The sequence below is a fragment of the Micropterus salmoides genome, unplaced genomic scaffold, assembly GCF_014851395.1.
Source record: "Micropterus salmoides isolate LMB-PRFRI ecotype aquatic unplaced genomic scaffold, ASM1485139v1 Ms_hic_scaffold_9, whole genome shotgun sequence".
NCBI classification, from domain to species: Eukaryota; Metazoa; Chordata; class Actinopteri; order Centrarchiformes; family Centrarchidae; genus Micropterus; species Micropterus salmoides.
Window position 1 is genome coordinate 12670749 of NW_024044681.1, and position 15873 is coordinate 12686621.

The 15873-nt window shown below is 39.5% G+C and overlaps 1 protein-coding gene across 6 annotated transcripts in view; it reads right to left on the bottom strand.

The window, feature by feature from the left end:
• The window catches only part of cadm1a (cell adhesion molecule 1a), a 391315-nt gene that overhangs the window by 133102 nt on the left and 242340 nt on the right, over positions 1–15873 (bottom strand). The window lies entirely within an intron of this gene.

Consider the following 15873-nt stretch of genomic DNA (forward strand, 5'->3'; position numbering starts at 1 on the left):
AAATTTGGATCTATGTTTTTAGAGAAATGAGACGTCCTTTTTCTATGCGTTTCTGTTGATGGCGGCAGCTGATGGCAGCTGGATCAGCTGTCAGTCAGCTTTAACAGCTGTGGAAAGTTTCTATGGAGTTTGTGTCTACTAATACTAATAAAAAGGCACACAGTTATCAGTGCCAGAGCAGCAACGTTCTCTCTCTGTAGCTGTTGCCTTTTTACAAACACCTGCACATAAATAAGAACCTGCATCCTTATTCTGTGTACTGTGTCCTGCTGAGAGGCACAGGACTCAATTCTACTGGCAGAATGTGTAAATGTGTGAATTCACATCATTTATTCATCATTTGCATTTGTATTTATTGATATTATATTGTACATTCATTACTGAATAACCCAGAATATGACCATGGTGTCTTTTGAACTTTGGAAAGGATTTATTAGGCTAAATGTTTCAGGGGAAATTGAACTTCTCTAACTCATATCAAACCAGACGCTCAGGAATGATAAGCCTCACGTTAGTGAGGAAATGACGATTTATTATGTAAAATGGGTTTCTCGCTGACAGACAGACACTCTCTGACTTTAATTGTATCCATAAGAAAAGTTAATAGGGGAAATAAAAAATCAACAACCAAACTCTTTCTAATAAATGAAGAATGTTGTTTGTCATCCTTCTTCAGACCTACAATGAACACAGATTTAACTAGATGGTGAAACAAATGAAATGTAAAACTTGGGAGTGGTACACTTGAGTTTAATTATCTGTCTTCACTCCGATATGAAACTACAGTGATGTTGTGATGTATCAGATCTGGCCGATCAGCTGCAGCGTTTAATCAGCTGCTCTTGTGTATCCTCGCTCATGGCTACTCAGAGATTCTTCCTCGCTCCTGGGAGCACAAATGAGAGCTTTGGGACGGCCTGCAAGATGGCAGACCAGAACTACTTCTGGTTCAAGCGAGGAAATATCAAATAAGAGACTTGGGATGTATCCCGTGGACATTGCTATTTTTCTGGCTCTGGTGCAGGAAGATGACATGACCATTCTTAAGCCTGCCTACAAAGCTCTGATTGATTGGATGTTTTTCAACTGCAAGCGCAACACCAAGCCAATTTGAATCACTGAAGACATTGGTTATGTGGGCAACAATTCACAGGTTTGGAGCCAATTTAATGACAACTGTTGTCCAATCAGTACTCTTTCAAATGAATGGTGCAAGAGATCTAATAAGCTTTGAGTGGCAGTAGTCAACTGCACATTTTTAATTTGCAATACACAACTACTAAAAGTCTCATTAAATAATTTGTGCTCTCTGCTGACAAAGTTGTTGACTTTGTACATGCTGGCTGAGTTTCCCTCATGCTTCACCTTTATACAAAAATAATGCACTTCTGCTAACTTGTTGACTGTGTTGCTTGCAGTGCTTATGTTGGGCTGTTATTCAGTATAGCTTTTTGAAAAGTCAATTATTATTGTAATTGCGTATCTGGCTCAGCTCATCTGGCTGTCCAGTAATTTATTTTTCGGTCATGCTGATCTCATACACTAGTCGGAGAGATGTTGACTGTAGGCACTTAATGTGGAGCAGCAGCCAGAATGAGCAACACTGGCTGTCACAGATGCTGCCAATCGAGGCTGTCCACACAGAGACTGCTGCACACCTGCCATTCTGGCATATTCTACATCCTACTCTAATTCAATTTACCACTCAAACCCATTTCAGAGCCCGTCACACATTTTCCCAGCCGAGAGGCAGTTTCATCAAGAAAGCCTGAAGGGTGTTGGTAGATACTGTACACTATGTGCTTGTTGCTGGAAGTAAGAAAAAAAGAAAAAAACATAACCCCGTATATTTGAAAGAGGCCTTGGTTTCATTAGAGAACAGATTAGGGGGGAAAGTCAATATCCAACAGCTTTGGATTTAAAGCCCTACTTACAAAGGCATTAAGATTCCAGGAAGTGATAAAAAACATATGATTCCTGCTTCTTTTGTTTAAGGAGAAAATAGAAGAGTTGACTACTGTAATTAGACAGGGCCTCTGTGGGATTTCTGAGGCCACCACAATTAACTTGCAGTTGATTTGAGTAAAGTTGTTAATGTGTTTTGTTGTACTTTACCAGTTGTCCTTATTGAGCATGTGGATTTATTTGTCAATCTCATGAACATTATGTACAAGACTGCCTTAGGCTTTGCACACATTTAAACAGATTAGCGAAAATAAAAGCACAGCAATGACTGAAGGCGTATTTTCATTGTGTTCCTCTCTGATAAGGAGGTTTGGGGTTGGGGTGGGGGCGAGGGGGTGGGGGGGGCGCAGTTGACAAGCGGACAGGAAAGAAAATCAGTAGCTCAAAAGCGGAGATAAAAAAAAAAAACCTACTAACATTACCCCTTCTCCTCCCTTGTACCCAACAACTCAAAAACATGCACATGCTACATTTTCAAAGCAACAGGAAGTACAATATTTTTGTGTCTCCCTTACTCAGCTAACGTAATCAAAAAAGGTATGCAGGGACAGGCTATTTATCACTGTAAAGGTCAGCCATGGTTAGCCACTCTTTATAAACGGTTACACAGTTCAGACTATCAAATTATAATTAGCAAAGTTTTAGAACAATCCTAACAAGACTATTTTGAGATGTCTAATTTATTAGTTCTGGTTGCATGATTATGCTGGTATGTACAGGCAAACTGTAAGTGGTTTTCACAAGTCATCAGCTGATGTTTTATATAAACTTATATAGTTTTTACTTCCTTTACTACCTTCATATGAGATTAAAAAATTATAATAAGAAAGCTATTTAAAGATCATTTAGAAGGGAAAATATGGACCATGCATGCTTGAGGTCGGAAGTATTATTCAGTGCTCATGAGGATTTCATAGAGCTTAGAAGTTCTTTGTTTGTGTTTTTCTGTCCATTTTTATCCTGCTATAACATTTCTGTATTTGACAGTAAGTCTCGAGGAGCTGGGGAGAGCCATCTGTGTGTGTGTGTGTGTGTGTGTGTGTGTGTGTGTGTGTGTGTGTGTGTGTAGTGTAGATATCATAGGAGGAATCTTTATTCTTTCATACAGTAGAGGGCCTTTGCCATGGGATTGCTGAAGTCACAAGTAAAGCACAATAAGTCTAGGGAATCTTGCCTTGCGAATGTCCTGAAGGTTCATAGCTTACTCATCTGTCATACTTGAAATCACATAATGCCAGAATGACATACAAGTCAATAGAGTGAACAAAATACGATGGGACCCCAAAATCAGTGCCAACCTCATCACTGACATAGCACACACAGAGAAGGTGCAAATATGAACTGACAGTATGCTGCAGGCTGATGTGAACCCACTGGTTTCATTGAAGCATTCAGAAAGACAGAATTGAATGTTTATATAAACATAATGTATTTATAGTCTATATACAATCCTAACTACACATGTCAGCCAATATTAATCACTTCATTACGTGGTGTGAAAAGTATCAAAATGACAACTTCCTTCATTCAGACAATACGGTAGAGCAAACAGCGACACGTTTGGTAAGTTATCTGTGACTGATTAATTATATTATCATGCACGTCACACAGCATCATGAGCACTAAATCAGAACTGCAAAGCCGGATAAAAACATCAAAGCAATTTCAGCACACTGATGTTGGAGGCACAAAATGCCTATTAAACCCTTTTTTAAATTCAGCATACTGAACCAGCCGACTGACTAACTACAGTGTTCAGATGCACAGTGTGACTAATCCATATTAATCCAACATGACAGCAGGAAACTCTCCAAAATCAATATCTCTGATTGATTGCTGTCCAACTTGTAGTGCCGGTGCTCATACTCTCAGAAAATGACAGCCAACAAATCCAAAATCATTTAGCCATATTTCATGATAGAGCCTCTGAACAAATAATCCTTTTAGTCAGTGTAAAAGTAGAATTTTACTTTTTATAAAAAAGCTATGATGAACAACCATTATGGCCTTCTGAGTACACCCCCTTAATAATGTAGTTTGGTTTAACATCACAAAGCTGATTTGAAACAAGAGTGTGAGCTTCAGTGGGTTCTGCTTGACAATCTTTCATTTTCTGACTCGCTGTATCCTGGCAAGCTGATCACATGATAGCATTCCCTGGGTGGAAAAACACACACACACACACACACACACACACACACACAGACACAAAGAGACGTCCTCCAATTTAGCTGCCATTTCAATGGCTTCCTGTAGGTCTTAGTCCGACACCTGTCACATCTGTTTCCTGGCCTCCCTGGTGTGATAAGAAGCAGACATTACAATTGTCATTTCACATTTTCACCCACTATTTTTATCTGTTTCTATGTCCATCGCCCACCCATCTCTTGGTGTGTACTCACACACACAAAAAAAATACAATCCTGCTTCTGCAGCTATCAAAGCTATCAATCAGCTATGGCTTGAGGCTAAAATAGGGAGCTGTTCTGATGGATACATTTTCTCCATCCCCAGTTCAATTTGTTTGGCAGCTTTGGACAATGCAGAGAGTTTGGTGTGCAAACACATTGTACCAATCACCCCCATTCAACTGGCAAAGCATGAAATGACAGTCAAGGCCGTTTGGGGAGCTTTCTGTTTGCAGACACGGTAAAGCAGCGGCTGTCTGAGAGCACCACCATGCACAAATAATGCTGGTTGAGATTTCAGCAAAGATGAGGAGCCACTCCATTTGTCCTTCTGAATGTTTTACATTTTTATCATTTGAGAGCTGAATGGTGTCTTGATATATATTATACTGACAATACTGAAGAATTGCGCACTTATAATAAGCTAATGACACAGTAAATATGATACTGCTCCTACCTGACCATAGCTAGTAAAAACTGTATTTGAATGACTAACATTTTTAACAAAACCTTTTAAATTTGTAAAAATTAAATCATGAATAGTTCTCAGTGCTGATCGATAGCCCATACAAACTAGAAACTACAGCAAAAATAATTTCAGCTGCCCAAAACCAAAATCTGTTAATGTTCAAGCGACAAAACCCTCTAGCGTCCATAGTGATTATGACTCCTGCCTGTCGAGAGCAAAGGAGGAAGTTGGGTGACGATATCATGGAGCTACAAAGTCCAAAGAGGCAGGAGGTTGGGGTGAGGTTGGCCACTTTTAATTTCCCATGTCCTACCTATGGTCACTGTTGGTTTATTTTAACCACAACAACAATCGTTTCTCTAACATTAACCAAAGGTAGGGCCTCACAAAAATACCTATAGTCTTAAGACAAAAAACAAGCTAAAGACAAAGAAATAGGCCCAAAAAGCCTGGCCATGTGGCTTGTCTCAAACAAAGGCGCCAGAGAACAATGGAAAAAGCTCTCAACCAGGAGTCAGTTGATTTTATCTTGAAACCAAACAGAGGGTTTCTATTGTTTGAGTCTTCATGGGGTGGGGTAACCCCCGGAAGTGCAGCCATTTTGTGACCAAAAACATAAAAAGAATCTCTCCCAGCCCCAACTCGTTGCGTTGTAAGGAGGTAAACAAACAAACTCTACCATTTGTAATTGCACCAACAGCTACATGAGGTATATTCTTTCAGAAATGAACTTTCTTTTCTGAACAGATTTAGCCCGCTGGATGAGTTACTATGTTTTTTCCGCCTTGTACCTCTTTTTCTTTGTGTTACCAAGACATTTTTGCATCCTTAAGAAAGCAGTTATACACAAGATAACGCTTTATACCTGCAGAAGAAAACATATTTTCTACCTGAGAGAAGGAACTCTCCATATCTGAAAGTTGACTTCACCGATCCCTGCGATGCTGCCAAAGAATCAGCCTCGCCACTGAAACTGAAGGTTCATCGTCAGAACAAAGCTGAGAAAAAGTGTTGTATTTCCTATTTATTTTCCTATTATTTCCTATTTTCCTACAAGGGGCTGACCGTCGCTACCAAGAGCGACCTGTGTAAGAAGCTTGTATGTCCAGGCAGAAGATAGTTCTATAACTGTGTTATTGTAACTTGTACAAGCTTATGTGGTGAATTTTCCGTTAAGAAAAGCAGAGGGATATTTACAGACAGGAGTGTTTTTCCATGCAACACACGTTGATTGTTGTCCGGTACCACCCGCTGGGCTGCAACCGTTTATCCTATATTTATATATATCTAGTATTTTCATCAAGCCAGGTCACACAGTTGCTGAATGTCACATTTATTGCTGGCTCCTATTGATAAAGTTGTAATGTTAGCTGTTTGTTTGCCACAGTAATTAGGATTTCTGGTGTTAGCCTTTTGTCTGAGAGCAGATACAATAACACAGTCTATTTGAACAAAGCCAGCATCTGCTGCTGAATGTAAAGTTCACTGCTGATGACTTTAAGATGGACCGATGTGTTGTATCCGGCCACGACAAACCAGGATCTAGTAAATTTGCTTTATGTCCCTTTCTTCTCCTCCTTCCTGTTTACTAACTCCACACACACGACCTCTGCAGCTAGCCTGACCTGAGACCCACGGCAGCCGAGCATCAGAGTGCATTGCCATTTTTCTAGTTCAGGAGAGAGTGTCTGCCATCTTGAATCTGGAGTCAGAAGGTTTTGAGCTGCCATTTTGATGCCAAAATCTACCGGCCTTCAGCCCATTCTCAACCGGATCTGCATGGTGACATCCATCCCTTTTCTCTCAGTCTCTACCCCTTCTTTGTCTCACACACACATACATGCCTGCAGATTTTTTGTATGTTCTGTTTGCTTTGTTGTTGTTGGGCTTTTTCATTTTTGCTTAGAATAGTTAATAGTGATTTACTTGCTAAAGTTGTTAATCACCAAACTATGCTTAAGTTAAATAAATCCTAAAATAATTTTAAGTAGTCATTGCCTGTGATTATTTGTGTATAATGTTGTAGTAGGAGTTGGTTACCATGGCCAGTGTACGAATTCACCCTTCTTTGGTCACTGTTGTAACCATGAAAATGAGAATCCCATAACCCTAACAATCCGTGTATGGTTTGTTCTTTGATTATTTCGTTTCAAAACCAAATCAGAACCAAATCGTTTCAAAACCAAAACGGAAAAATAGATAAGCAGACATCGGTTTTTGTTTTTCTGTTTTAAAACCAAAACGGAAAAATATTGATTTTAATATTGAGTCCGATTTGTGTAGCTTTGTGTGTTACACTTGATAAACCTGCAGCAGATAAACATGGGCAATGGCACTGCCTGATTAAATGTAATTAAGATGAGCCTGAATATCAACATAAGTGGGTTTTTAGTTTGAAAAACAGGACAATACTATATAGCTGCAGTACCAGGGGCTTTGAGTGCTTGAGTGGCTCCTCCAGCTTGATGCGATCTTGCAAGTATATTCTCATATTTCTTTTTTTGTATGTGGCTATAATGGGCCTATAATAGGCCTGCTCACTTCTACAATCATATTCGCCACAGTTGATATGAGGTGCGACTTGAAAAGAAATAGCCTTAGCCTAAAAAAATCAAATAAATAGCTTAAATATGTAATATTGACTTTTTGTTTCACACTGGACACGAGCACTGGCCTCCTGGTTCAAAGTACGGGTTCTGGCCCGCAATTTACACCAACCACGTCCTCATATCATATACCTGCCTTTACCATCACAAATTGACGAGACAGGGCTTCCCCCACTGTAGTGAAATATGACACTCAAGGGATACCCAGTGCGTTACAAACGCCGATAGGCCTTGACCATGCCATGTGACGGGTCGGGGAGTGAGAACAGGTTGCAGGGATACAACACTGGTCAAAGATGTCTATTTTTTTGTTTACCATTTTTCGGTTTTGGTTTTAAAACATGAAAACCAAAAAACGACTTGGTGTTTGGTTGAAACGAAATAATAAATCAACAAACTATACACGGATTCTTAACAAAATTGTGATTTTAATCCAAATCAAGATCTCATTCTAACTTTAAGAATGTACTTATTTTAACCTAATCCATTCAGCCCTAACAAAGGCTGTCCAACAGCAATCAGTAAAGGTTTTGGCACCTGCAAACTATGTTGTCCTGTCGATAGGGCCTTCAGATACGAAAATGCTATTCTGAAGGGCAGTTACATATTAAAATATTATGCTTGGTTTAAATTCTGATTCAAAGGCTTTTGTACAGCCTAAAGAAGTTTATTCTTTAACAATAAACATTTCTGAGACAAAGTAACTTCTGTAATTTGTCTGCCATGGGACTGGCAATTGTTTGGTTAAAAAAAAAAAACATATTCCTCTGTTATTTGGTTCAAGGTCCAATGGTCAGCTTTGTTATTATACAATACAGGGTTGTGCAATGAAATGCACCCCGTCAATAACACTGACAGAAAATATTTAAATAGGTAATAGATTCTAATGCTTATAGGCTAAGCACAAAATGTGCTGGCCGTTTTCCATATCTTTTTTCTTCAACTCTTTTCTTCTAAATGTGTCAACATTATAAGATGATACCTGCATAAGTTGAGGCTATGTTTGACTAACCATCTGACTTACTGACCAGGGCCATGAAGAATAACCAACTACCCTAAAGACATATGCTTCCTCGCGTTCTGTCCATTAACCCATCTGTTTTCCACCAACCTATGTCAATAGCCTGGACAAATGTAAACACAAGATCTGAACCACTACTTCGTCCTCAACTCCCCCCAGTCTGAAGGGGCTTATTTGCAAGAGTCGCGACATCCATTGCTTCCCCCTTGGAGAGCTATCTGCCAGCGGCCTCTCTTTCTCCCTTTCCCACAGATGTCTCCTCATGCTGCACTGTCCTTGAAATGCAGTAACAAATTCCTGTCTCACAAGCCAACATGTGCCAGCAGCAAAGACAGTTAGATGGAAGTAATGTGGCTTGTGCAGTCATTTTTTTTCCCAGAGACCTGTAATCTAGCCCACTCATGATGGCTATGCGTGTGCTTGAGACTAGACACAAGGGAAATAACTTTTGTTTTAATGGCAGCAGAAAACTGGCAGATGACCCATTTGACAATTGAGAAAAGTGGCTGGGTAAGAGCCCAAAATGCAGCAAATTATGATAATCATAGGACTGTGTGCTTGTCATACCACAAAATCTACAAGAGCTCTGCCTGATATCATATCTGACAGCACATACAGCATACACCTTGATATCAATGTATTTTTATGACTTGAAGATAAGATATATTTTTCTTTTAGATGACTTTCACACTCATAGTTCAGTTCAGTTGGTTGTTGCTTGTTAATGCTGGGCTATTTTGTTGTGACACTGACAAAAAAAGAGGTGTTCAACAGTGGGTCATCTAGACTGATTAGTAGCTCATTCATTGGACAATTTTGGATGATTGTGAGAGCACATCATGGACCTGCAGGAGAAAATGAAAACAAAGTTTATTTTTAGACTTACAGTCATAATGCAGTTTTCTGTGCTTTATGGATTTAATTATCCTCACTGGTGGTCAACAAAGAATTCACAAAAAAGGTGGTTAAGAGCATTATCAGCTGGGACTATAAATGGACCTTCAAGGTCATAATCGACAGACAGATCAAACTGATAAAGAGGCATCTTGTATTGTAATTTTGTCAAGGGTCGCTAGCCTTTCATTGAGGAACTTCCCAAAAGTTGGACACAAGTTTACACCTCTGACTTAACCCATTTGTAATTCCTACAGTATCAGGGAAAATCCACCCACTCACGTGCTGACCTGCATACTTGTTAACATGCTCACCAAATGATCATGCATATTTATATAGATTGCTAACAAGATTGCTTCCTTGAAAGTTTTTCACATTCAGCATGTGGGTTATTTAAATGTAATAGTTAAGCTTGAAATTATGCTAAAATCACACACTAACAGAGTCCTGTGGCACCACCAGAGTGGCAATGTACTGAGACCCTCCTTTGTGAAGTGATCCCGGTGTGGTTGTATGGTTGATTAAGAGATTCCACAGCACCTTAAATGAACTGCAACAAATGGGCAAACACAATGTAGTTCCTTTCAACTGTACCAAACAGATTGCAAAAGAAACCTTAGAAGCCATAACTGAAGAGTTCATGGCATATGAAGAGGAATAAGAAATGGGAATACACATTCAGAAATGAGTGGGAGTGACAGTTGCAAAGCATTTCTTCTGGGAGCTGAATGCAATTGTGGTTTCCAACAAACTTAGAAATAATGAGTCATGTACATGTCATGTGCATTTATCATAAGCTGAACCCACTTATTGAAAGAACGTCATGATTTGCCAACATAAAGCAGTCATTAAAATCACAAAATAGATAGATCAGATATATTGCACCTCAGGAAAATATGGTTCAATTTATATGAAGATAGAGTATGTTTCAGTTCAAAGTTAGCTTGTTTGGTATAATAAAGGAGAAAAGGTTAAGTGTAAAATGACAATTAACTTTACTTTCTGTATCATAGGTCCAGGGTCCACCTATAGTTCTCCATTTAGATGGGAGACAATTATTTTTAAGCTTAAGTTTTCAATTTCAGCTGCTTTCTTTGACCGCCGAGTGCAAGAAGATGCTCTCATATAAAGCTCTGTACAGAGTGAACATAGACAACACACGTGTTACCTTTATTGTGTTAACCCTCTGTATGTATTTTGAAGCAGCAGGCAGAGACATGTCAATAACAACAAAGAGAGGCCTCAAAAAGATAAGGGCAGCCCCTCTGGCATGTTGCCATAGATGTGACCTTTTGTCTAAATTAAACATTGGTGAAGATATGGTAACTGCAGGGCCTGCCTAAGCCCTTCTGGGGTCCTAACTAGGCCCTTTAACTGTACACTACATGGTCATGCAACCACTAACACCGCCTTTTTCAAATCTTGAGGCAACTGTTAATTCTTGTGAAATCAGATTAGTCAAATTAAAAAGCGTCATACTGAATGTTGAAACGATATTATTGTGAGCCAGGTTCAGGTGTGAAGAAGTTTCGGAGACAGATGAAGACTTAACATAGCATGGTTTATTGAGTCCGGCCGAGGAGATACAGTGCCAGCATACAACATGTGCACATGTCAAATGCTAACACCAAATCTGAAGGATAAAATCTTGTGGTCCCTTTTATGTTTCTGTCTTTCCCCTAGTGCCTGTAGGTTTCTCTATTAGGTCACCTTTCACCTAGATAAACTATCTGATGTTTAGACTCCAATGCTTCATCATATTGGAATCCCTCACTATCCATAAGTTGTACTCTAATCTGTGGAGCCAGTGAGTTCTTGTAAACATTCTTGTAAGACTCAACCTTGTAAGATTCCCCACTGATATCTGCTAGCCTGATGCCTGAGCTACCGTCTCTAACTAATCAGTCTATTGTCGTCTTCCTGACAAAGACAAGTACATGTGAGAAATACCTAAAGCTATAATGCCAAACACTTATGTGATCAGTTAAATTACTCTAAGCTAGACCTGTCTTACCTTTCCCTGTTACATCAATTAAGACACCCAAGAAATATTCACTGAAAAGTAAAAATAAATACAACCAATTGTTGGCTACATGTAACAGGTAACTACACTGTATGTATTTTGTCCAATGACACAGCTGGCATGCTCTCTAGAAGAACACAAACGTTTTCTGACCCGACGCATCTATCAGCAGTATTTGGCAATAGGATTTTATTGATTCTACTACTCTTATAGATACTTATTACCATTTTCATTACTAAATAACTGCTTTAAAAACTATTTAAAAAACAAATAATTCAAAACATAATTAGAATTGAACATTTTAAATATAAGTAAATGTTGTTTATAGAGCAGCAATAGTGATGTTTATAGAAAATTCACTATATAAACTTAATAATATCACTGGAATCTAATCTAAAATCAATAGTCAAACAAATACATTTTATCAATAAAATAAATCTTAGTCCTGCCATCAAAATACTGAGTGAAGTTTAGAAGGAATGAAGAACATCATTCAGTATTAGTCCTTCCTCCTGTCCTCATCCCTCTACTGCTGTGATTCACTGCCTGCAGGTACCACTGGTAGAGAGAGGAGCAGCTAGTTTATCTCAGCTTGCAGCTGAGTTTACAAGAATTTGACAGATTCCAAGATACACTGTAAACTAAACAGTTAGACGACATTTAGACAGCTTTCTTTTTAGCTTCTATCAGCTCGCTATTAGCCGAGCTAGCGCACTGTGCTTGGGTAAAACACAGAGGTTGAGAGACTGTGGACAGAGCAGATTAAAATATTAGATCAAAAAATATTGCTTTTTACATGTTTGCATGGGTGTGCTTGTTGAACAGGTGTATTAATAAAGTATTGGCTTTTAACTCTTGAGGGTTTTATTGCACTTACAGCAACGGGCGTAGATGTTGTCAAGTAATCTCAACCACAGCCTCTCTGATCAGCTGTCCACTGACTTTGCTCTGTGTTTATGTGGAGGAGCACAGACTCGACACAGAGTAGGGGAGAGAGGCTGCTGCGAGCGAGTTAATATCAGTCTTTAATGATTTTGCCATGGGTCCCATTTAACACCGGGTTTCAGTAACCCATCCCTACTCACGAGCCACGATTGGTACTGTGCAAGCGCAACTCTCAACAGAAATGAGAAGAAGGGAGATGGCTCACTCCATAGCTACTTCCATCATCTGCTCCAAAAAAAAACAACGCATTTTCAGCAGTCAAGTGAGTCGCTAGATTTATTGGCCCAGAGTGGCATTTTTCTGGCCCCTGGGCAATCAAGCAGTCCTTATTGGTGAGTCCTGGTGTGTGTGAGAGAGAGGAAGAATAGAGTGAAGCCATCCAATGGCCAGAGTCAATAGTGATCTTAGTAAACATAAATAGGCTAAGATCTGTTACATCCACACGTGCACTTCACAAGACTATTGATCAAATCCCACCAAAGGCAAAAATACAGTATGAATAACCGCAAGATATTTTAGGTGGACTATGACATCCTAAAAGCTGCTGAAGGAAGAAAAAATCCAGAGGTAAACCAGCAAAACATGCAGTGAATACATAAAAAAGGACAGTGTCCCATGTTGCCAGGACAAAACTGGAGATGAGCTGGGTATGAGTATCTAAGGTCATGTTTCCCTTACAATCTCAAAACACTGGATATTTTGAAAGGGACATAATGCTGTGTCCCTGTTCAGGGGTTCTTCTCTTCAAAGTAAGTTGTCTCCTAAAATAATTACATATACTACTAAAGAGTTGGCCATATCCGTTTTTGAGGAAATGTATTTGTTGCCTGCATATCACTGGCAACATTTTGTTCCAGACCGTTTAGGCTACTAAAACACTTTGTTAATAGTAGTTAGAAGTCTTTTAGGTTAAACTGTTTTTCTTCTTATCTTTAGGCCAAAATTTGAGGACACAACTGGTGTTATGTCTGTGGTTCTGCTAAAATCCACTGCACAGGTCACTGCTTAGGGGCTGGAACTCCTAATGACACTATGGCTAAACCTCTGTTGAGACCCTTTCTTCATTCAAACAAACGCCCCCCTGAAGGAGGCAGCCCCTGAAACGTGATACAGCCATAGTGTGATGAAATCCAATGGTAAATTACACTGAATTTTAAAAAATGTTAAGATTTAATACTCATGGTAGCTTTCCAAACCTGGTGAAGAAAACTCACAACATGCAATCAAATGCAATCAAATGCAGAAACCCAGCACTGCTGTCTCACACAGGTCTGCCATAGTGGGGTCTAATTAAAGCTTCGACCCCCAAGGTATTCTTTCGCACTTCTGCTGTGGAGGACGGCTGAGGAGGAGCAAACCCTGTGGGTGCAAAGACAAACAGACTTATTAAGCCAAACAGGCCTATGGTGCTGCTTGATAAATGACAAAAAAGACAGGGAAAGAAGCAGGGAGAGCTTTTGATGGTGGAATAGAGGGGGGAGAAAGTTCTCCACCAGGCAAACCACTCTGGGTTTATAAAACTGGCTTATTAATTTTCAAATGGCAAAGCCTGTATCTCCATTCAGACATGCTTTCTAATGGTGGTGGGAAAAAGAGAAACATTCGCTCTTAGGGCAACACTATGGAGAAGAGAATTCTCCTTCTAAGCTTTGGCTGGCACGAAACCAATGCTGTAATTTGAGACTAAATCACAGAAAAGGATGCAGAAGAGTGCACACAAAATGTGCTATTTATTCTGTTGCAGTTTCATCAGTCTGTGCAAAATAAAATTATTCGTAATGCGAAGAAATTGGCATGCTGCCAGATACTTGTCGGCAGAATAAGAATTCAGTGAACACAAAGCTTACTCCCCGCTCGGTTCCCTGTTAGCCTTAATACTTTCTCTGCCGTGGCCGGCCTGACATGAACGTTAGTCTTTCAAAGTTCAATCAGTCATTCCAACTGCTTCCTTGCGACAGGCCAAAGAGAACAACATGGCCACAAATCAAAGGTGAGCTGAGAGCCCCTCTTACATGAGCAGGCTAGGGAGATGTATTGCTACAGGCTTTGAAATGCAAAGAAGGAGAAGGATGTGTTTACATGATGACATTGTGTTTATCCATCAAAAGCAGATTGTAGAGAGAGGCCGTGTCGTTGCACTATTTGGAGACGGCGGATGAGTGAGCACTCGGCCGAGCCTGGGTGGCACACCAATCTAACAGCCAGGTCCCACTGGTGATGGAGGGCAACAATCGTATTTGATGCCACATCTTTCTCCAGCCCCGTGTCTACTTTTCCTCATTCCTCCACAAACAAAACAAAATTCAGAGGCAAGGCTCACTTGCTGGCTTCTGTGTTGATCCCATGCATAGCATATAATCACACCAGCAATATTTTCACACATTTTGCTATGTTATGGGGGAAAAAAATGTTTTTTTCATATTACATTCTGGTAACATGGAAAACTCAATGATGTGAGAATATCTCACTAGTTTTTGCCAATAGAATTCCACATTTTATGAACTACTCTCAAAGTGTCTTTTTTGACTAGCAATTTGCCTTTCTCTGCATTGTTTCCTCAGCCTAGTGATATTTTTTGAAAATTCCTCAAAGTTCCGAAAGATGTTTTTTTTTTTTGTGTGTGTGTGTGTGTGTCCAAAAACTATCAACTTATGGGAACAAATTACCAGGATCTCTATTTTGTGCAAATGATCTTATTTGCACAAAATATTACCATAAAATAAAAACATGTACACATAAATTACTATCTTTAGCACACTTTTACAAGATAAAAACTTGTGCACATAATATGGATATGGTCAAACAAGATAATACATTACATTTACTCATTTAGCTGACGCTTTTATCCAAAGCGACTTACAATTGCTACATATGTCAGAGGTGCAACACGGGGTTAAGTGGCTTGCTCAGGGACACAATGCCAGATAGGTCACACACCAAAGGCATAGTCTTATCCATTGCGCCATCACCAACCCACAAAAGTTAATGTGAATTACAGATGCACATTTAGCTACATTTACATTTTTATTCATTTAGCTTTTATCCAAAGCGACTTACAATTGCTATACATGTCAGAGGTTGCACGCCTCTGGAGCAACTAGGGGTTAAGTGTCAGTTAAGTGTTAAGTGTCAGGTTCTCTCACACCAAAGGCATGTGTCTTATCCACTGCGGCATCACCACCCACAACATACTAAACATACTAAAGTGAGCAAGCAAACTACAGTCAGTCACTCTCTGTAGTACTTTCTCTGAGACAGCGGTAAACTCTATATTCACCTGTTTAAACAAGTCACAGAAAGAAAGAAACAATTTGTTTGCAAAAACAAAAAATACATATGATCATTGGGATTTAGGGGGCTCTGTAAATTAGATTATCTCACCAAATTGGAAGAAATGTCTTGTTTGTGAACAAGCCATGTTTAAATCTGAATGTTGTGTAATAACAGGGCTTTTAAGATAGACATTGGGCGAGACACATGAGTTGAGGGAAGAAGAAATGGGAAAATCCTCGTTCTGTCATTTCTAAAGCTTCTAAAGGCCC